Here is a 22,619-nt window from a genome sequence, read left to right as displayed (position 1 = left end):
AACAAGCAAGTCCTACTTCTGCCTCAGCTGTAGCTGCCTTCTATGTTCCGGGACTAGCAGCCTGGCACCTTCCACAAGCATGCTGTTTTCATAAAAAACATATAACTCTAGTCTTATTGTATAATATAGGTATTTTGTCTCTTTTTCAGGGAAGTTTTAGAGTTAATAGGACTGTGGTCTGAGGAGGGATTATAGGATTTTGACCCCTCTGGGATCGTTGTCCTAGATTTCAGCCTTGGCAGGTGGAGCAATCCGTAACCAGCTGACATTTTAGTGGCTAGTTTGTGAGTCAAATATCTTGTTTTGTGTTTTCCTTTTTGGTTTGGATGAGTTTATATGGGTTTCTGAAATATTTGGGAAAGTTGCATGAGCTTCATGGTGCCACGGCACCTTCCTTGAGCCAAAGAAATTGCTTTCCTCATTGAGAAATCTCACTTCAAAAGAAGCTGTAATGTTTTTTAAATTACTGTTTCAGATGGCTTTTATTTCCAAATGTCTGCATCACTCAGAAAATCTGAGTTTATCCTGGTTTGTGGTATTTCTGATTTATTTTTCCTGTTTAGAGGGATCTTTTTTTTTCTACATGTGTCCACTTTCTACACACACACACACACACACACACACACACGCACACCAAGAAGAATTTGGAGTGACCTCTGGTCTTATTTCAGTTTAAGGAAGGAAAATAAGAATGTAAAAAGAATCTGGATCTCAGCCATTACAATGAAAAACATCTGTTGAAGCCTTTGCAAGTATAAATTTATCTTACCATGGGCATGATTATTGATTAAAATTCAGATTCTTATTTTCTAATAAGTTATTTCAGCTTCATAATCTGAAAAAGGAAAGGTAAAGACCTGTTGCAGGTTGGTGCTGCTGTAAAGCAGAGCTGACCAAATTTTATTCTAGCCACTACCTGATGGTGGCCCAGCGAGCTGGCCGATCACACGATGCTGGCTCCTTTGCTCTCTTTCTCACTGCTAAATTACATAAAATAGTTTCCTACTGTTGTGTTTCCATGTAAGCAACCAAACAAAGCACTATGGAGGTATGGTGAGGCCCCAGATTGGAGCAGTGGCTTCTATGACTGTGTATGTGAAAGGTGGTTTCAGGCAAATCTGTAAACCTACTATTCCTATTTCAGCAAATCTATCATATCTGAGGAATGCAATGTCTCCGGAGTTGCAAGGACACCAAATTCCTATAGCCAAGCTTAGTTTTGGCAGTCTGACTATGAATGCGTATTACACAGTCTTGCTGGGATACCGATCTGTTTTGGGATCTGTGTCGGAGTCGGGACTTGCCCTTGCCTGAGTCATAACAGCAGATCTGAAGAGTCAGAAGCAGTCAGACCTGGAAGGGTGTCAGCCCCCGTCCTGGGCTGGGCAGGGAGCCCTCCGGAGCAGCCTGCCACAGAGGTCTCCGTGCTCTCTCCTTGCAAAGAAATTTTGGCAAAGAAACAGGAAGACACTCTTTCTCATAACAGATCTCATCACACAGCTTTCTTCAACATGGAATTTTGATATAATTGCACTGATTAAACTCCTCCTTGTGATTTAGTTTCCAGGACTTCTGCAGGTTTAACAAGGAAAGCGAACTGCGGTGAATGAGTTGTCTCTACAGTTCTGTTCAAACTATAAATGTATCTCCTACAAAAAAATCCCCTCTTTGTGCCCCGTGTTGTTTTTTTTTAATCCTCCAAACCCATATCTAATCTAAAGGCATAAATCACTTTCCAAGATAGAGTAAATTAAATGGGTGTGTTATGTTGCCTTTAACAGTTAGCTAACGAATCTGGTCATGGACTTACTTAGCAATGTTTGATAGAAATTGTAAATGATGCCTGTTTTTATTGGAGCGAAGTAACATTTAAGCATAGGTAATACAGATGATAAATTTGCAACACTAGCAAACTGAAAAACACATGGGACCCGTATGTGTGCCAATTCAAATACAGCTTTATTAAACGCACTTGATTTTAAGCTACCTTTTAGTATTCCATTTAGCAGTTTAATGAGAACCAGTTATAACATAGCTGGGTTTTTTTCTGTGCCCAGAATTCAGCAAGCTACACAGCTGACATGCATATCAATTTAGGCAGACAACATCAGAAAATACAATGAAGGCCTTTACTGTAAGTAAATATAGGACATCTATGTGACCTTCTAAGCCAACACATTGTTTACACAGTCTGCTGAGAACATCTGAGGCAGAAGCTATCAGTGTTTCCTTGAGACCTTTTAGCATAAAGACTGTATCATGAATTAAAGAGCTCAAGCTGTTGACTACAAGGACTCCAGCGTCACTAGAGAATGGTACCTAGCAGTGTCCATTCTTACATTAACATCTGCAGCCATTGAAATGGCCACTTGCTCCTGAAGGTAGGGGAGCAGTCTATTATGGACATGTTACAGAGTCCTCTTTCAGCTACTGTTTCGCTGAAGTGCCAGGTGCAAAAGACATGCTCAAAAAGAGGCTATAGAAGAGGGTAATGGTCACATCGATTACAAACTGATAATTGCTCACTCACTATTTCCTTGGTATTCAGCTGACTAGCTGTTTCAGCAATTATTTTCCCCTTCTTTATTTCTGTTAGTGGTGTGTCCAATATTGGGGACTGTTTCCCTCTTTTATAGCTCTAACCCGCTATTGAAATCCTGGAAGTGTAATGTATAGCATTAGCTCTAGCGTGTATGATTAATGTAATCACAAGCTTAGCTCTGGAAGGAATCTACCCTGTAGTTTACATTAGCTGTTAGACGACCCAAAATTCTCTCCTCTCCCCCACCCCTGTGCAAAGAACTGGTTACATGTTTTCACTTTTCATTTATTCTTACGATTTTGCTAAGTGTGGCGAAAGGGCTGACTGCCTGCCATTTTCCACATTCACAGTAACCTTATAGCTCTGAGTTCTGTTTTCAGATGCACTGGGATGATGAGGGTCACAGAGCACCATGCGCCTTTGTTAGCTTAGCTACTGCATCTGTGGCTGCCGATTTATATAGGTTAGAATACAACTGTTCAGAAAGATATTCACAACAGTCTGCAACCACCTCTTTTTCTTTTTCCTTCTTGCTCTTTTTTTTTTTTTTTGACAATTCTTCATCTCTTTTTTTTTTTTCCGGATGAGATATTATGAGGAGTGACATCCTTTGTGTGAAGTAATCAAATCATTGCTTTTTAAAGATAGGCAAATTACCGCCATTCAATTTCTTTAGTTATTATTTCTTTTCTCAAGTAAGCAATCTCAGCTTACAGAAAGATTTCAAGATCAAATGCAAGTTGACTATATTTTATTTAGGCTCCAGAAATGTAGTCTGTTAAAAAAAAAAAAAAAGAAGTTATAGAGAATTAAATTCCATGGCAGCATGTACCAGTTAGTAAAAGAGGCTAAAAGAAACAAAACCTGCAATTTCTCTTTCTGAGAAGAAGAAAGTGAACTATTTGAAGAGGCCAATTATGGAAGCTGAGATCAATATAGCATTAAAAATCACTTAGGATGACATGCCAGATGATGACAGATTATCATATGAATTAAATCTTTGCTAGAAGGAACAATTATCACAGCACCTATTAGAAGCTTTCTGTTGTGATTTCAGTACAGCAAATCTCCTCTTATCAATGAACAAAACCCTCAATAATACTGACTGGGGAAAAAAAGCCATCAGATTCCCTACTGTGGTAAAGAAGTCGGGGAGCAGTGTAACAGATAAAGTGCCCACTAAAATGTGGCAGGTTGCAGGTGGGGAGCTGGAGATGAGAGTGATCAAATTATTTTTAACATATTTCTCTAGAAAATGAGGCCCCTCACAGTTATCCACAAAGCTGGTGACGTTCATGAGCCCAGAACAGTTTTCTTAATAGCTGCAAGAAGGCTTTGAGTGGCAGTAGCTACATACTATCGTGCAAAATTTTAAGGTAAGGATGATATTCAGCCAGTGAATTAAGATGTTATACAAATCCCCATCAGCAACTGGAATCAAAAATTATTCCCTCCCATATAGATTAAGCAGAAATGAAAGGCAGGGGTCTCTGGGGTTGTTGCTTGTGCCATTGGAAGTGGGAATGTTGAAACTCAGGAAAACACGGAGTCTATGTCCTGGCCTCCCTTGTTGCTAATGTATGCTAATTGTTTTATTTCTAACCTCAGAAATTCAAGACTAGTAAGTCTGGGGCAAGCTAAGTGTCTAATCCTGTGTTTCAATGTCATTCAGACACAAACAGAATTTTCTGTGTGAATCATTCATCACATTTGATAAGCATTATTAAATCTACTCTGGCTATATCAGAATAAGAGATGAGTCCACCCCAGACAAAGTAAAAGCAGATCCCTTTTCCACTACAAGCAGTCTCAAATACCTGCTGGCTCTGCAGGCAGGCATCCCCCTGCCACCCTAGGGTGGCCTGCTCGCTGTTGGCCGATGGGTTGTTACTTGCTCCTTTCAGTTGGAAGCGCTCCCTCCTGATGCAGCTCAGAAGCCTAGGAGAAACCAGCACCCCTTCCCCATCCTTTCAATATGGTGCTGTACAGAAATCCCAATCTGCACTTCCCTGTGAGGAGGAGAGTGTATACAGAAAACAAGTAGAAATTTTCTTGTGGTTATTGCACCCAAATACAGGGCAGGGAGCATGATCCTTACCTTGGAGCTGCCGTGCCGGCGGAGTGGGGCTCTTGGAGGGAGCCTGCGCCGAGGAGCTGGGCTGCATGGCAATGCCCCAGCCTGGCTGCTGCATTGTGTGAGTGCCCTAATTGGGAATGCCAGGTCTCATCCATCCAGCAAAGCGTGCTGAAAGCACAGTCGCCTGCCGGGGCTCGGGACTGTCCTACCCCGCTCCTGGCTGAGAAATGAACTGTAATCACAGCCAGACAGTATAGGGGACTACTTGCGGTGAGTACTGTATATGGCAATACGTGGGAAGGGTTTTAAGCCCCTTGTTGCAGTTAGAGCGAGTGCATAGGATGTTGTTCTGTGTTTTCTCTCTTTCCTGAACTTTTAACCTCATCCTACCTCTACCCATGCTCAAAATGACAGCCATCGAAAAGAGGGGGGGCGGGGGAATGCTTTCCATTCCTTTCTCTGTCTAAATATGCAAATATACAAATATGCTTAAACTAGCCATAGGCTTTGATACGGCTTTCTCTCCCACTGAGTGACTCCATCCTCCCAGCCAATGTGGTGGGACCCATGAGTAAAAGGAAGATTATTTTAAGGTAAGGTACTTTATTGTAGGACAGATGCCAAAAGAAAGCAAGAAAGCACTTAGTTTTAATGCACAACGGTTTTACCAATGCTCTCAATTTTGAGGTAACATATGGTGTATTATAAGCTAAGTCATCCAATTGTATGTACTGACATCTCCAAAAAAGAAAACATTTTAAGGAGTATAACTTCTTAATGTTACTGGAGAAGGCTATTCACTTTCCAGTTCACTTCTTGCTGATTTGTGGATATTAAAAATGAAAAGCCAAAAATAGTTCTTAACTTTGCCAGCGAGATCCACATCAGTGCATATCTGTCAGTACTACCCACTTAGCCTGTGGTTCTTCTGCATAACTCAACAGAAGGTCAGAGCCATTCTGAAAGGTCCACAATGGGAATAAGATGTGGTGACAGGCAGTGCTGAGGCGCCGGAGATGTCGACAGGATCTCCAAATATCCAATGGCCTCAGAAAACAGAACTCTGAGCTGTAGAAAGTAAATTTGTCTAATGTAGGAAAGGTAATCTTGCGTGAAATGGGTGCTTTAGACATATTCGTGGGATTCTTGGAGATACTGGGGTGCCTAAGCATTTATGCATCCTATTTATGGGCTGCTGGGCTACCCAAAAAGCACTGAAGTTGCTGAGCAGCTGACTATCAAACTTTAACCCATCATATTTTTACAACTGAGAGTTGTTAAGTGGCAATCTTTTTATACTCCTCCAACAAGTCCCGTTAGAAAAGATTTCTAAATTAATTTTTCTCCATTTGGGATTTTCTCCTAGTAAGTATCTATGGCACTATATGGTGCATTTTAAGTGGAATAAAATTATTTCAATTTGTTCACTACTTTATTTCCCAAAGTACCTCATAGCTTGCAAAGAAAATAACAAAAAAGATAATCATTCTTGTTTTATATTTTTCAAGAGTAGAGGTAACTATGGCTTAGGTTAGGTTTGGAATTTATGAGCATATGCCTTGTAATCTGGTATCTACACTTTTGCCGTCTGCTCTTGCACAATTAAATGTATAATTAGGATTTTAGATGACACAGGCATAGATTTCCTGCTTTACCACAGACTTGGTTAATGACTTAAGTTAACTGTTCACTGGCTTCCCAAATGATATTCAGCAATGATGGGAGTCATTTCAAATTTCCAGAGTTAAAAATGGGATGTAACGGTAAGTTCATCACATGCCACGAGATGCCTATGATTCTGTTAGCTGCCTGTGATACTGGCAACTAACAGAAAAGCAGCTAGAAAGGCTTGGCATGTTGAGGAAACTTAGAGGGGAAGGTTGACATATTTGCCCTCAGGTGTGCACTTAAAAATCTATTTTTTGTCTACATGTTATTAATACTCTGTAGACCCACTGTGAAATAGCTAAAAAGTCTAGAGCTAACACTGAAAAAAGGAAATTTTTTTTGCTTCCTGGGCACTCAGATGGTAGCTTTAGTTAGCAGCAACTTGTTGAAACTGAGATCTTGTCTTGGTTAATGAATTGAAGCATAAGGCATACCTTTATTTTACATATAAAATCCAGTGGGGACATGACTTCATTGTGGTTGCTGCCTCTAATGGAGACAGACCTGAAGGCATAGAGTTAGGTGCAAAATTTCTCACCACTACCAAGGGGTAAGGTCCTGCTTCCCCTTCACAAATCTTCTTTGCCCGCTCTCTGCCTTGTTCTCCAGCAACTTCATTTTGGCACCACCCACCATGAGCAAGCTCGACTCCCCAAGCTGACAGGAAAGGCAGCAAAAGTGTGGGCAATTCTTTGCTGGTTTTGGCAAGTTAAATCTCTCAGCTAATGGACTCTGCCACAAGGCAAGTGTGGGAGGAAGGCAAGAGATGAAGAAGGAAGGAGGCAGAAGGCCAGACAGTGCAAGGAGCTGGGCAAAGGAGAGCAAGCAGGAGGTGATGGCAGTATAGCACGTGAAGCCAACAGTGGGGATGTGTGCTGCAGGTGGAGAAGTACCACCACGCTGTGCTCTGCCCAGCTTCATCGACCTGATAAAAGAGCCTCTCAGAAAATCTACAACAGCTCTTTTTTTCAAAAAGTTGAGTAATTTGGATCTGGGACAAAGAAAAAGGAAATTTTGGTTCATCCTGCAGACAGGATGTGGGTGTTTATTTTAGTGAGGGATATTTCTGTTTTTAAACAATTGTATGATACGCTTCTTCTTGCTATGCTATGGACTAAGGCAGCCGTTTCTACCTCTTTTTGAAGCTACAGCATTCTCCTTTTCACCTTCTGACTTAAAAGATGGTCCCTGGAAGAGGCCACAGGGGAAAACTTAGGAACTGCATACAGGAAAGTGTAAGTGTCCAGCTGACACTCCACAAGTGTGATACAGATGTTTCAGTTCATATTTATGTTCCACGAATGTGTATCAGATAAGCAGCAACTGAAGTGCAAAGTCCCGGATAGAGGGATTATACTGACATCCTTATGGCCTAGTCACCAAATCTTAAAAATGCATATTAGTATTTCAGTTGCTGTTAAAAGTGCTTTGCTTATGCTCTTATGCCATCAGTTATGCACAAAATATTTGTGTGGTGGTTCTTGCCAGGCCCTGATTTTTAGCTATTAGCAACACTTACATGCAGAAGTAAAATAGTGTAAGATCTTAAGGTTAACTTGGACAGTTTCAGGTAAATTAGGCTAAAGATCCTTCTCCATAGATCTAGTGGGTGGAAAATCTCACTAGCTTCCACCACAATCTCCACAGAAAATTTGCTGGTTCCCTTTTGCTACAGAGATACTCAGAAAGAAGTAAACAAGTACTAAACCACTCTCAGGTGCTGCCGTTTACTTACTGGCCACGTTGCAATCAGAGGTGCATACATATAGTAGGGCTAGAGTTAATCTCAGGTCCTGATAGCAGTGGAGTACTGCTGGCAGCAGCCAAATAGGCCAAGTCCTTGTGTGTCTCATTGCTGCAGAAAGTACCATCCCCCCCTCACCCACGACTTTAAACTTGATTTGGTATTCTGCCGTCGAACCTCCAGCTGTAATGCAGATGTAGCCTCCGAGAAGCCTTTTTAAAGTCCTTCTCCCACTGTCCTAGTACCTTTTCTTCAGGGTAGTTTGCACTACAGTCATATCCTAAGCCAGAAATCATCCTCAGCATTTGCCTGGATGCCGCTCAGATGGCACACTTGGCAGACCTGGGTGACACTTCAGAGTCTCTGTAACATCTCAGCCCTAAAAACGGGTGAGGAGCAGGTGCAGAGGCAGCCGTGGGAAGTCACCTGCTGCTCTCTGGAGAGGCAAGCAGAAAGGGTACCCTGTGCCTTTTCCCATTCCCCTGAATTTACCCATTTGGTTTAGCCAAAGAAAATAACCTAGAGGCAGAAGGAAGGAGGAAACTGAGTAGCTGTTACTGAGACCATGGTAGCTAGCTGATTTAGTGAAGAAAAAGGCAAGATATGTTTATTTAAACACATAGTGGTAAAGCACCACTGTGGGACTGTAATGTAAGTTGTATCATCAACACATGAAAAAGCCCACAGCTGAGACACAGCTCTTTGGGGTCAGAGCCAAGAGAAGCTTCTGCAACAGTGCTCCAGTGGGGTTAGGGTGCTGCACTGGGAGGTGGCCCAGCTGTGCTTTCCCCATTATTCGAAACTTCACCCCAGTCAGCTGCCCGCCTCAGCAGGGGCTGGCACGGCTGTTTGCCCTCTCCTCACTCCACTCATGGACCCATAGAGCAGAAGCTGTGTTATCGAGGTCTCCAGGGTCATGAATTTTGCATATCAGGGCAGGTATAACTAAGTCTGTGGTACAACTTAAGAAATATATACATTGCAAGCTGGGTACTTGCCAAGGCAGAAAAACTCAGCTGCAAGAAAGAGTTAAACTGCAGTTCATCACAGACATCTATGGCTCCAGGCCTCATTCGGAAGTGTGCAGGGCTCCAGTGCTCTGTTCAAGCACATGTCCATCAGACAAACTACCAGAGGAGGGAAAGCCAGCATTTGCAAAAAATATGACTGCCGGATTTTTCTGGGACATAGGATTCATGTGCTTCTCTGTGAGTTTTAAATTAGTTGGAATGTCCAACTGCTTCCTTTCGTGAGAAATCTTTTCTGACAAAAGCGTTGCTGACCCCTCCGTCTGCAGCTAGGAACGCTTTGAGTGGATACTGTTATGACGTATAGAATAGCTAATGACTCTTCTGTGTGCAGTGATCTTTTAATGAGCAGCAAGATCCTGGGAAGAATAAAATAATTCCTCCAAACCAAGAACTTAACTCACTTTGAAATTAAATCAGAAACCCCAAATGAATGTACTGGCTAATCTGTATGAATGTTCTGCCTAGGATGGATGACCATTTTGTCTAAGCATACTTCATTAACTGTATGACAGCAAACCCTACTATAGCTGGAGTACTTAAAATTTAAAGGGTCCAGTATTTCCCAGACATTTTATTTTTTTTCCCCTGAACCTAGGTCCTTACTAATTAAGGAAGTCCAGCTTTAGAGGTGGAGCAATACCAAAAAAGTACCAATAAAATTTTTAAAGCTCTCTAAAACATTTTAATACCTTATTTCATGTGGCATATACAGAGTTATGATGGTTTGTAAGGTATAAAGTTTTTTATTAGTGCTCCATTGGGAAGACGGCATAACTCAATCATTGCTTGCAACTCATTTAATGCACATCACCACAGCATTTGACTGGCATACTTATCACAAATTGAAGTCAGTAAAATATTTGCCTCAGCAGCCCATTACACACACAAAGAGAGAGTTAACTACAAACTAATTTAGGGAATTAGTGGCCAGTTACAAAACACAGCATAAACACACCAACTTTTCTACAGATTACGCCAAATTATCCGCAAAAGCTTGTAGGTCTCACAGTGTTTTCCCCAAAGAATGTGTAGTACAAAAATTGTAAAATCAAGTGACTTGTGCTTTAACATCTTTTTATGAAACAAATGGTAAAACGGATAGGGGAGGTATAACATTCTTTTTTTCCCTCTCCCTTCACATCCTCTCTTCCTTCCCCAACATTTAGAAAATTTCACTTCAAATAAATTAAGCAAGACTAGAAGGCTCCCCTTTTAAATGCCTGCTTCTTTCCATGCTTGCTGTCATCTGACAAACCCAGAGGTTTTAAAAGCTCAGTCAGCCTGTCCCCAAAGTGCACACTGATGGTGACACCACACATAGTACAGTCATTTCTCAGGTGATCATTGCTCTTGGTTTCCCGCTTACACAGGAGGCTACATGCAGAGGGGGAAATGGGGCAACTATCAGAGCATCCCAGATGGCATCTGTATGTGTCCAAAAGAGAAGAGAGGCTGGTCATCCTCTGTTATTCTGTATGTCATCAGCAGAGCATTGGGAGATTAGTTGTGTTTTAGGCTGAGAATTTCCTTTGAATTACAAAGTCTTGGTTAATAACCTCCTCCTGTTTATCATGGAACAAACAAAGATGGCTGTAGCATAGTGTTTTGTTGTCTTATGATATAGCATACTGATCTCCTATAATGAACTTGGAGCTTGATGTGTATGTCAGTGGAAAAAGGAAAAAAAACCTGCTTTAACAGGAGCAGATTAAAGGCCCAGATACACCAATGTTTGTGAAACAAGGATTTCAATTTTGATCATCAGAGATTTAAGGAGTAAAAATTGCTTCTTCTAGTAACATTATAAGAATTATTTCAATCTATTCCTACTAATATTAGCCTGTACCAGTTGTATGCATGGAAGGCACATTCTTCAAGGCTACGTGTGACCATGATATGAAAAGCTGCTTGGTTGACATTAGAACAAACAAATGATCCCCTGGAATTGTTTTCATGGAAATGTGAGAAAAGCCTGCTGGTTACACCATTTACCTGAAATCTAGAACGCCAGATTAAAAATTGCTGTGCTGTCCAATTTGAAACAGGGATATGAACAATAGACTAGAGAAATGTCATAACCATTGGGGCTATAAAACCAGTCTTGCTCTCGCTTGGATGTTTAATTATTTATACAAAATAGAATATTCCCAATAAGAGACTAAAAACTTGGCAACAGAGAATAAAAATGTATTATTCTTTGACATCCTTTTGAAAATCTATCTACAACTGGCTGGAGTATATGTATTTGAAAATTGCGGAGTTGCAAAAAATTCCAGTGCACTGAACATGCTCCATCCTCATACAGCTCTGATATGTCAGCTGAGTTGATCATATACCTTCCCAGAGCTGCAAGAGAGGTACAGGTCTCCCCTGACATTACTTGATATTTACTAGACTGGAAAAAAGATTGTGTATGAATTTAACATATTGTTTGCCATAAAACAGAAGGAGGAAGAAACAGCCTAGTTAATGTTGAAAGCTGCAGATTTTGAAAGAGGCAAGAATAAACAGGTGAGTAGATGAATGAGATTTATAGGAGTCAAAGGACAGTGGGAGAGCTTAGAAATAGAAGAGTGATTTTAAAAAGGCAATAGCTATGAACATTCCACCCCTGACTAGGAATTAAATAACCATCAGAGTATATTTCTCTTCTCTATCCCTTAGTAGCTGGTCTACAAAGGGCACGATATCCTACTTCATTTTATTCATGAAGCTGGGAACCCAAATCTGCTGCAGACTTCTGCTGGGGAACATCAAGGTGTTGTTGGGTTTCCAGTTTTCCTTTTTTTCAAAAAATGGGCAAAAAACAAGGTAGATGTTACCAAAACAGTTGAAACATCATAAAATCTCGGGCCAATGGCTTCAGCCAGAATGACAACAACCTGAGAAACTTCAGGATTCTCTTGTATATCCCCAACTATAGCTGTAAACTTGCATGTAACCCATGCCTTATTAAACGACACCTTAATTTGAGAACTTAGAAGTGCTTTGAACACTTGATCATTGAATCTGAATGTTCTTTTAACTTCTTTTAACTTCCTTCTTAAAAAAACATCAAAGTACAAAACATATTTCAAAGAGCCAGTCTATCAGCAGTTAATAGCTCGGTTCTGCTGTACATACGCAGGCAAAATCCTCACTGAAGTTAGTTTCTAAGTTCAGAGAGTTCCTTTTCACTGGATTGCTTGAAAGAAGTATGGAATTGCTGTCCCAGAAAGTATATGGCTCAAATTAAATTGCTACAGCAGTTAGGTTCAGGGACTAGAGCCCGGGGACTTGTGGGATTTATGACTCAGTGGGTCCATCAAAGCCATATGGTCTGGGAAGTTAAAGAAAGCTATTGTAGATGTGGAATAATATTGGTGGCAAGGCAGGAATCTTGGGTGCCACTGTAGTGATTTAGAAGCAATGCAAAGATGGCCCTGGACTTAGACTTCCAGAAAGCTTCACATTGTGCAGAAGCTGTATGGAAATCATAGAATCATTTAGGTTGGAAAAGACCTTTGAGATCATCAAGTCCAAGTTAACCCAGGGCTGCCAAGTCTATCACTAAACAATGTCACTAAGTGCCATGTCTACATGGTTTTTAAACACTTGCAAGGATGGTGATTCCACCACGTCCCTGAGCAGCCTGTTCCAATGCTTGACCACCCTTTCAGTGAAGAAATTTTTCCTAATATCTAATCTAAACTTCCCCTGGCACAACCATTTCCTCTTGTCCTATTGCTTGTTATCTGGGAGAAGAGACAGACACCCACCTCGCTGCAACCCCCTTTCAGATAGTTGTAGACAGCGACAAGGTCCCCCCCCCAGCCTCCTTTTCTCCAGGCTAAACACCCCCAGTTCCCCCAGCCACCCCTCATAAGCCTTGTGCTCCAGCCCCTCCACCAGCTTCGCTGCCCGTCTCTGGACACGCTCCAGCCCCTCAGTGTCCCTCCTGCAGTGAGGGGCCCAAACCTGCACACGGCATTCGAGGGGCGGCCTCACCAGTGCCCAGTGCAGGGGGACGGTCACTGCCCTGGTCCTGCTGGCCACACGGTTTCTGACACAAGCCAGGGGGCTGTTGGCCTTCCTGGCCACCTGGGCACACTGCTGGCTCACGTTCAGCCGGCTGCCGACCAGCACCCCCAGGTCCTTTTCCTCTGGGCAGCTTCCCAGCCGCTCTGCCCCAAGCATACAGTGGTGCTCTCTGCAAGGTTACTGCTGCTCCAGCAAGGCAAGTGTCTCCATTCACTTAGCAAAGAACAATAAGGGACCTCATCCTCTGGCCAGGTTTTGGCCTTGAAGGCTGACAGGTCCCTCTAACTAAGGGTACCAAGAGGTGCCTGTAAAAGGGAGATAGGTGTCCTGTTTTCCCCAGCTGTGCTCCACCATCATGAATGTCTTTCAGGGAAGTTGGATATAGCTAGAATTTGTAATGCCTTCAGCTGGGAGGATAGCTGCAGCTGCTAGGATGCTACCCTATGACTGCCTGCACCTACCTACTCTCCATCTCTACTGGAAATAGCCTCTTCCCACTTTTGCTGTTTAGATCTAAGGTTGTTGGAATAATGAATGGGGAATTAGTCCTAATCCAGTATATTACGCCAAGCACATGGTGAAAGTGATTCAACATATTAGTCCAAGGCTATGATGAAAGCGAGCTTTCCCTCCTACGTGGGACTGTGAGCTGGACAGATGAAGTGTGGACCCACTGTAGTTTCTCCCTGCAGGCTGCTGCCCAAGGCAGCTGCCTGTGCTGCCAGTTCTCTACCTTGGCCCTGGAAATTCCTGGGTGAAGGAGGCAGTTTCGTCTCTCCTTCAGATCAGTAACTCCTAGATAGATTCCTCTGCAGGTCTTTGCTTAGAGAGTAACTCTGGGTTTCATGTGTGTTTCACTCAGCAAATCATATTTAAATCCATAATATGAAAGTGATGCTTACAATAGGAGGACAGATACACACTTCCATGGTAAGCAATGGCTCTTTGCCATTTTACACCATGGAGAGCAATTTATACAAGAGAATCAATTCAATTAACAGATACAGAAAACTCATCTTCCTTGTGTAAATTATGATTTTTTTCTGAAAATCAATTTGCATGTGATCTTTTCTATTTATTAGAATGTGAACTAATGCAAATATATGTTATTTTACATATATCATCTATAATACATGTTCTTATTTTGGGGAATTTGTACTTATTGTATAACTCTTCCCGAATGACTCAGTTTGGAAGCACTGCTTTCATAAAGACCATGTCTCTGTTTATGGTCTTCTTCAATGCTCAAGTTAAAGGACTACTTGGGGAAGACAGTGAACACTTGCAGTCAGATGGATTAAGCAGGATCTTAACTAAAAATCAGCTTTGAAGTTGGCAACATCTTCTGCTCTACAGCAGAAAGCTCTGAGGAAGCTTTTCCACAGTTGCAACAATATCCGCTTTAGTACAACAAATACTTCCAAAGTCATATTATTTTGTGATATGTTTGTCTTTTTGGCTAATGGTGTGGGGGTTTTGTTTGCTTGAACTGGTCATGGTGCTTTTGTTAAAGTTAACTGTGGACTGAGGGTTGTGCTGCACAATAGAGAACTACTCCACTTTTTCCCTCTGAGAAAATATACGACTCCTATCCCACTTCATGAACCATTTCCTGAGTCTGAGCACATGTTTTCCGGCATGGAAATGGCTGTCCATGCCTTATTAAGTCATTAGCATGAATATCCCTAGAGAAGCAAGGAAAAGCTTTAACACTGAAATGAGGCTCGGGGCTGAAAGCTCTTGTCTCATTCATTTATTTGCTGGTGTTGTGTGTGTGTGTGGTACAAGGGGGATTTAATCAATACTGCAAGTCAGAGACTATATGAATCTAGGTATTCACAGAGAAATATTAACATACTTTTAGTATGAGCTTACTGATGCATCAGAGTTTAGAGAAGAACATTATTAATTGGTGGCAAAAGATATCTACTTCTATTTAAGAAAATATATGTATCTACTATCTTGCTTGAAAACTCAAAGAATAGAATTCTCTGTGTAGATCCCAGGTGACTTTTGTGCCTGCTACAATGCTTCTGGATGTCCTCTCACACCCCGTCACAGGCCCTCTGTGTTCTTTCGTCAACCCTCACTGCTCACAGTGCCATAAAACTGTTATAGGAAAACTCTTCTTCACATTCCAATGACTGCTGGTTTAAAAAAAAAAAAAAAAAAAAAAAAAAAAGGAAAGAAAAGAAATTCCTAAGGCCTTTCTAGATTTATACAATTCAAAGTGAACTAACAATTCTGTGTATCACATTCTTCCCAACTTCCTCTGATCTGAATGCAATAGAAAGCACAGAATAAAGCAGAATCCAAGAGTAGCCAAAGCAAGTCTCCTAAAAGGGGTCACTCATGTTCTTCATGACATGAGGAGATGAGGAGATAGTGGTAGACTTGGTAGTGAGTTTCAGTGTACACTACTTCAGCTCGGAAGACATGTGTGTAGCACCTTGCCATTTTGTCTCCAGCATCAGCCTCCAGCACTGCTCATGATCCTGTTAGTGAACTGAGGACCTTTCCTCCTGGTGCAGAATTGGCCAGTCCCTTCTTAGTCTTCTGTTGTAATGAACTAAGCAGATATAGATCCTTAAGTTTCTCCCTTGCAGCTGTTTTTTCTGACCCTTGATTTACTGGTTCAATTTTTTCTGTTTGTAAATGTCCTTTCTAAAAAGGTCACCTTCCAGGCACTTACCTGAATTTTGCTATATAATTGTAGGTGAGTGTTTTAAGGTCAGTGGGTTTGAGTGTTTCATGCTCTGGTTGCTCAACTTAAGAGTCTGGAAGGAACTTGGAGCTTATGGAAACACTTGCTTCTTCTTTTGAAAAGTCTAAAACTTACATACATACAGCATCCCCGAAACACAGTTACCTCTAGTACCAACAACAGCGATCACAAAGGCACACAAACAATGAAAGACCTGGGAAGAAGCCAAGGTTTGGGAGATATATATATATATATGAGGGCAAGTAATAGTTCCTATTAAAAGATCTCATGGTACTTTTCATATTCACTGAAACAAGACCTTATTTTTTTAAGCCTGCATCTGAATTACCCAAACACAGTAATCATGGATGCGTGTAATTTTTTTCCCCTCCTCCTGCTTGATCCCAAATTTAAATCATAATGCTGACCTTGTGACGTCACTCCCAATCATTTCCACATGGCTTCACTTGTAGGATCAAAAAGAAGGTGAAGCTCTCTTGTGTCAGCAGAAAGCTGATTTGGGGGATGGCAAGATAATTCAATGAAATTACTAGTAATGACAAGGAGACTTCAAAGAAGCCTGCAGGTAAAGTACTATTCTTTTTCAGTAAATATTTGTTCTGCCTCAAATTTACCATGTTGGTAGAAGTTCAGTTTAAAGGGGGCTGTGCTCGTAAGGAGATCCCGAGTCTTCAGATGCTGCGGTTCTTTTAGAAAATCTCCTGAATTTAAAATCCACAGGTGAATTCCAGAAAATAAACCTCAGTGACAAACAAAGTAAGACAACAGCATGTTGGGTTGCCCAGCTTCATATTTCCATTTTCTCTGGTACGTTAGTTTTCTAAAGGTGGCATTTTGGCTCCGATCGAATGGAAGGGCAAAGGTTACTGAATGCGAGACTGTGGCTGCTGGAAAAGAGAACAACCACTACAATGGTGGGGAAAGGCAGGCCACCAGCGCTAAGCACAGAGATATGCGGGAAATTGGCAAGTAGGAAGAGGATGTCATTTTCTGAGAAACCAGGAAATGAGCTCTATGTTCAAGCATTTCTATTTATGGTATAAGAATTGCAAATATTGCAGGAGATATTTGATACTGAGATGAGGAAATATATGTCAGGCCTTTTAGGTTTAAGCCTTTGTCTTTGCATGGGCTGCTTTTGTTCAAGGAAGCAACAATGGAAAAGAGGGGATTTGGGAGGGGGAAAAAAAAAGGCTTCTGCTGCAGCATTTCCCAAACTATTTTTCCCGTGCCCCTCTCCCAAATTAAGTCTATAATTCGTGATCCTTCTTTCCTCCTTTCCTCCCAAACTCATCCAGCATCCAGGATTACAGCTGCTCATCTCAGCTTGCAGCCCTGACAGTGTCTCTTGTACATCCCATCCCCGCTGCTCCCCCCACATCTTTCCCAGAGTGTGAGTCCTGGTTTAGGAACTGTTGTTTCCACTGGATTCAGTTCCTAGCAACCTGTCTCTAAAATACTTTGACCAAAAGGGAGCTGTTACTCAGAGACTGAGATGCTAATTCTACTGTGTGGTGCTGACGTGAATTCAGAGTAAATCTCCTGGCCACACACCAGCATCATCCTGCTGGGCTTGTCCCTAGATGTGTAAAATCAGAAAACCTCTACAATGCATTTTTAAGTGTAGCACCTCACTCTTTTGCCCCCGAAGTTAGCTGCACTGTTTGGTTAGCAAAATGTCTCTGTGCTCATTTAATTTCTATTCTGCTGCAGCCCAAAAACATTCTCCCTCTTTTGCCATTAGCCTTTATTAATGCAGACACTTTTCCTTCAAGTGTCATTAGTTCTATTTTTTAAAGAAGAAATCAAGCATTGCTTGAGGGGGGGACGGGAGAAGAAACACCATTTTCACTGCTTTTTCTGATATGTGCAGGCATAAACTGTCTGAGTCTTCTATGACAGGGTCTTTCCCAGAGCTAGTTCTCGCCCCTGCCTTTCATTTACACTGGTGACTCACCAGAGCCACTGACTCGCTTGCCTGATTCAGCAGCTGCACGTCTCCTGGAAGCCATTTGCTCATCCCTTACAAGGTAGAGGCAACAGCAATGCTCAGTGCTATTTGTCTATCCAAATATAGATTTTAAAGGCTCATTATAGTCACTTGACTTTGAAGCATCTTGGACCCAGAATACCAGGTAATTAAAACAAATAGTCAATTTCATGGGATTTCTGCTCTTTTGTTCAACGGATTCTGAGTTAACTCAATCACCTCCTCTCTAAACCAAGGTATCCTTCTCCCGGTGCCTGATGATTACTTCAAGGCTAAAACATATGCATCTAAACCAAGGAAAACAACAGTGAGATGCTTTGGGAGAGTACATTTGGCAATGATTAGAAGTCGTGATCTTAGTGGTAACGCTAGACATAAGGTGCTTGCTGGCCCACACTCCTTGACCCTGAGAAGGGGACAGCGGTGTGACAGGCACACCATTCCTCACACCACCCTGCATCCGAGACCCATTTAGCTTCCCTGCAATGCACCAAAGTTGGGAGAAATTGCTGGGTGTCACCATAGCCCTTGTCACCTAGGGCACCGCCAGTGCTTCCCCTTTGTGACAGTAGGTGAATTAGGATTTTATAGGGGGATGTATTTTTTTGCCTGAAAACCAAGCTGCTGCTAGTCACCGGGGATGTCTATCATGAACAAAATATGTTGCCGTTCCAGCCCTGTGCACACAAGAGGTTTCTCTGCCTCTCTGTGCCAAAGTAACATGTGCCATTGAAGGCGGTGGGTCGCATGGTGCACGGCAGAGGATGCAAAGCAGCTCCACAGGGACCACGGAGACGATGCCCATCACAGTTCCTGTCAGGCCAGCACTTGAACTTGTGTGAGATGTAGGTGATTGCTACACTTGTTTCTGAGACTGCTTGCAGCATAAAAACAGACAGTGACAGAACTGCCTGGCAATACAATCTGATGTAAAACGACAGTGGTTTTCTACTTTTTAGAAAGATTTTGTAATATGCTTGAATTGGCCACCTGGCTATCTTTGGCTGCAATTGCTAATCCTTCAATGTCCTTAACTAGTGTACTTGATACTCTAAATTAGCTAATGTTTTAAAAAGATTTTAATTTTTATTTCTGATTATGCAATGGATGTATCACTGTGTATTTTTCATGTCAGTATGATTAAAATGCTTAATCTCCTCAGAGAAATTTGCAATCATTTAAACCATTGTTAGAATCCAGCTTTAAGATTTAGGAGAGTAAAAAGCCAAGTAAATTTAGGAGGCAGCTATTTTTCCATGAGATTTTTTCACTCTCCTAAAACATTGGGACAGAATCTTTGCATAGGCAGACTCGATGCAAGTGCTATATTTATACAAGGGAATGTCTTCTGCATTCAGAAAACTGAGGTGCCCTGGGAGCAGGGTCCTAAGCCATCAGATAGTTTCTAAGCAGCTGAAGGGACTATGACAGCAAAGCAGTGGTGTGCCCTGACCCAGTGCTGGGGACAATTGGGAGACCACATGTGTGTGTTTAGGAGGGGTCGAAGTGTTCCAGATCTCACCCTGTGGACAAGACCTGAGGCTTAATTTGGGATAGGAAGCGCTCTCATCAGTGACTGCTGCTTTGGCAAATTGATCAGAATTAAATTCCAAAGAAACAGTCTTCGGAAAACCTGGTATATGAAGGACCTTGCCTGGGAAGTCTGAAATGTCATTCTGCTTGTTGAAATAAAGAACGTCAGAAAATACAATCTTTGTTTAAAAAAGATGAAATGACCTAACCAGAACATTATGTTCATAAAGGCATTCTTTCTGTCAGTCTTTATATCAACTTTCTCCACATTTTTCAATATATTCCTGACTTCTCACAATTCAAAATGTAGTGGAACTTACATGTTCATACCTTGATCTAATAACTATTGAGCTGTATTAGTTAAACATTTTTAATTTGCCTAGGTGATGGTCAAATTTAAGACTAGGTTTCTCAAAAGTACTATTGATATCACTTGTTTTTAATACGTATTGTATTGTACAGTCTGTATCAGAACACTTTCGAGGGGATTTCTGCAGTCTAAACCAAAGGTCTTTGTGATTATTAACATTCAAAATATAAAAAGATGCTCTGTTCTTTTTATATTTTTTAATGCTCTTGAGTGAAATATTGAAATTTCAAAGTCACAAAGGGCATTCAAGTGTATGGCAGTCAGATTTTTCCTGGGAAATGTACAGATAGTTATTTTCAAGTCTGAGGGGCCTGTGTCTGGGTTGTTAGAATGAATTGCTAAGTTATACGTACAGGTGCTAAGTGTTATTACGTCAAAGCTTCAGTGCAGGAAATGAGATCACTCAAAGGTACCACAGGCACTGAAATATTAAGAACTGGGTACTGCAACCATATTTATCTCCTGGTTTCAAATCTCCCCCTGTGAAAACCACTCATTAGCCATTCTGGTGAATGCTGTGAAGGAGACCAGGCTGGGGTGGAGGGATACAATGAATTCGGACTGAGTTTTCAATTAAAATCCACAGTCTGTTCTCTTTCTGATAATCTCTAAATTCTTTTGAAGAAATTATCATTATAACTGTGTTTAATCTGTTTTCAAAACAGACTGTGAAATAGCCATTGTGTATGCACCTTCTGTTTTTATAACTTCTGCGCTTTGATATTGTAATTGATGCAAGTGGGTGCAATTAAATCTTTATTTGGAAACTTGCACCAAAGCAAGTCATTCAGAAAAAAGCCACCAATGTGCTTTGACTCTAGATTCTCACACATATTTGCACTTACAATCAAAGCTTTTGTTCTGTTAAACTAACAAGGGCTGTTTAGCATAAGAAAGAGTTAACACAAGCTGCCCTAGGTTGTGCTAATTTCAGGAATAACACTCCAATAGGAAAAAATCTGCAGGAAACTATGCTGTCCCAATAAAAATGACCAATTTTTAATTTAATAAGCAACCCACCACAAGTGGAAAGGTTTATTGTTAAAAATGGCCAATGATATACCAACAATTACTGTTATTCGGTGATCAAGTAGCTCTTTCTTGATTTTCTTAAGTGAAAGAAAGATCGCAAGAGAGCAGATCAGATCTTTATCTCAAACTACTTCTAAAATAGTCAACAAACCACTCCTTTCACTTGTTGGGCTTTTATATTGGCATAAGACAGGCAGGGATCAAGATCTGCAATTAGCTCTAATGCATGGTTTGTTAGCATGTCTTTATTGTTAGTGCTGTGACACAGCTATCGATCAGCTATCACGTTACTATGCATGATTCAGGTACTGCTGTCTTAAAACTTAGCTGTGGGTTCATTTGCCTGAAAGGGTATTTTGTAGAAGGGTATGTGTAATTCATTTCAGTGAAATGATCTGCCTGCTTGGTCCCACTACAGGGCCAGACTGTAAAAGCACAAAGCTTAGTTCAGGCTGTCAGCTGCTTCTGGAAAGACTACAGCTCAAAAGCTTTTTTCTTTTGCTCAGAGACTCTCAACTAAAAGGGAAAATCTTAAATGCAATAAAAGATGGTGTGTATATGCGTATATATTTCTACACATATGTGAAACATTTTCTTTTTCTTCTCAGAAAGTTCAGGTAAACCATTTTACCATGTGTGAAACTAAGTCATGATAGCACATAGCGGGTATAGTCAGGTTTGAGAACACCTAACAGCAAGTTTAAAAACCTCTATATTCATTTATCTGGAAAATATCATCTTGGCCTTCTTGAGACCCAAAGAAGATGACTTCAAAAGGGCACTCTTTGGCAGAATACATCTCCAGCATGAGCCAAGGCTATTTATGGAGTTCCCATGTCAGGCTGTCTTCCTGACAGGAAAGGTCAGCCCTCGTCATGAGTCTCAAACAAATATGGCAGAGACACTAACTTCAGTCTATCACTATGAGGAAACCAAACTCAAACTCCACTGAAAACTTCTTTATTGTTGATCAGACTGATTTGAATAGCACCTGGGCTAGTGCCTAAAAAAGATGCTTGTTTTCTGATGACTGCCTAGAGGTAATTCAGCATCTGAGGGATAGGTCTCACCTCCTGTACTAGGACAATTGCTCATTAGTAGAGCACTGTGTCCCTAGCGCCACCCTTCAGGAGATGACGGTTGTAAAGTTTCTCCAGTCTGACTCACTGGAGATTGTGTGAGTTCCAAAATTTTATTTTAAGATCATCTTAAGTCCATTTAAGATGAGACTGTCTCTGAAAGGAGATCTATTTTCTTCCTGCTCTCCCTTGGCTGTACATTTCTGTGCCTTTTCTTGTGTCAGCAGTAGCATTTTCGTAGCTTTATGGTCTGATTAAACCTGACTGAAATTCAGCCATTAAAAAAAAATACAGTGGTCAGCTAATGTTTATGTAAAGGAATCAGCAGGAACAAGAACCAGGAGGAGCAGAGCAAGGAAAAAGGGTGGATTGTTGCTTCCAGTGGTTTTTGCTGGATGTGAGAACCTGCCCTCTGAAGCTCCATCATCTGCAGTTGGAGTGCAGCTCCTAGCTACCTCTGTGGCACCAGATGTTGGACTGCATGTCAGACCACAGCCTTACTGCAATTCTATCGTGAATTCTGATTTTTCAGAGTAAAAGTGACTCTCTGATAGCATTCAGTTTCAAGAAAATGTTAGAAAGGCCTTGGATTTAATAAAGTGTGGAATGAAAACAAGTTTTGAAACTAATTGCAAAACGACATTTCTGTCCTTTTTTTAGAACCATGTGTACGGCCTTGGGAGGAGAATGAGCTAACTATGAAAAAATATTTCAAATTCCCTAGGACCGTACAGAAGTAAGAATGGCTCTGCCTTTAATGCTAGCCTAACTAAGCAGGTTCCACCTTCCCACTGATTGATAACAGAAT

The 22,619-nt window shown here is 41.3% G+C and overlaps 1 long non-coding RNA gene across 1 annotated transcript; it reads right to left on the bottom strand.

Moving 5' to 3' along the window:
• Positions 1-1,991: 1,991 nt before the first annotated feature.
• On the bottom strand, positions 1,992-4,825 carry LOC119145173. Its single transcript, XR_005103337.1, has 3 exons — positions 4,641-4,825; positions 4,360-4,551; positions 1,992-3,317 (listed from the first exon to the last, which is right to left on the bottom strand). It is a non-coding gene; the product is annotated as an uncharacterized LOC119145173 (long non-coding RNA).
• Between the last annotated feature and the right edge of the window lie 17,794 nt (positions 4,826-22,619).

This window comes from Falco rusticolus, chromosome 3 (assembly GCF_015220075.1).
Source record: "Falco rusticolus isolate bFalRus1 chromosome 3, bFalRus1.pri, whole genome shotgun sequence".
NCBI lineage: Eukaryota > Metazoa > Chordata > Aves > Falconiformes > Falconidae > Falco > Falco rusticolus.
Note: the sequence above shows the minus strand (reverse complement) of the source record. Positions and strands in the feature narration are given on the sequence as shown.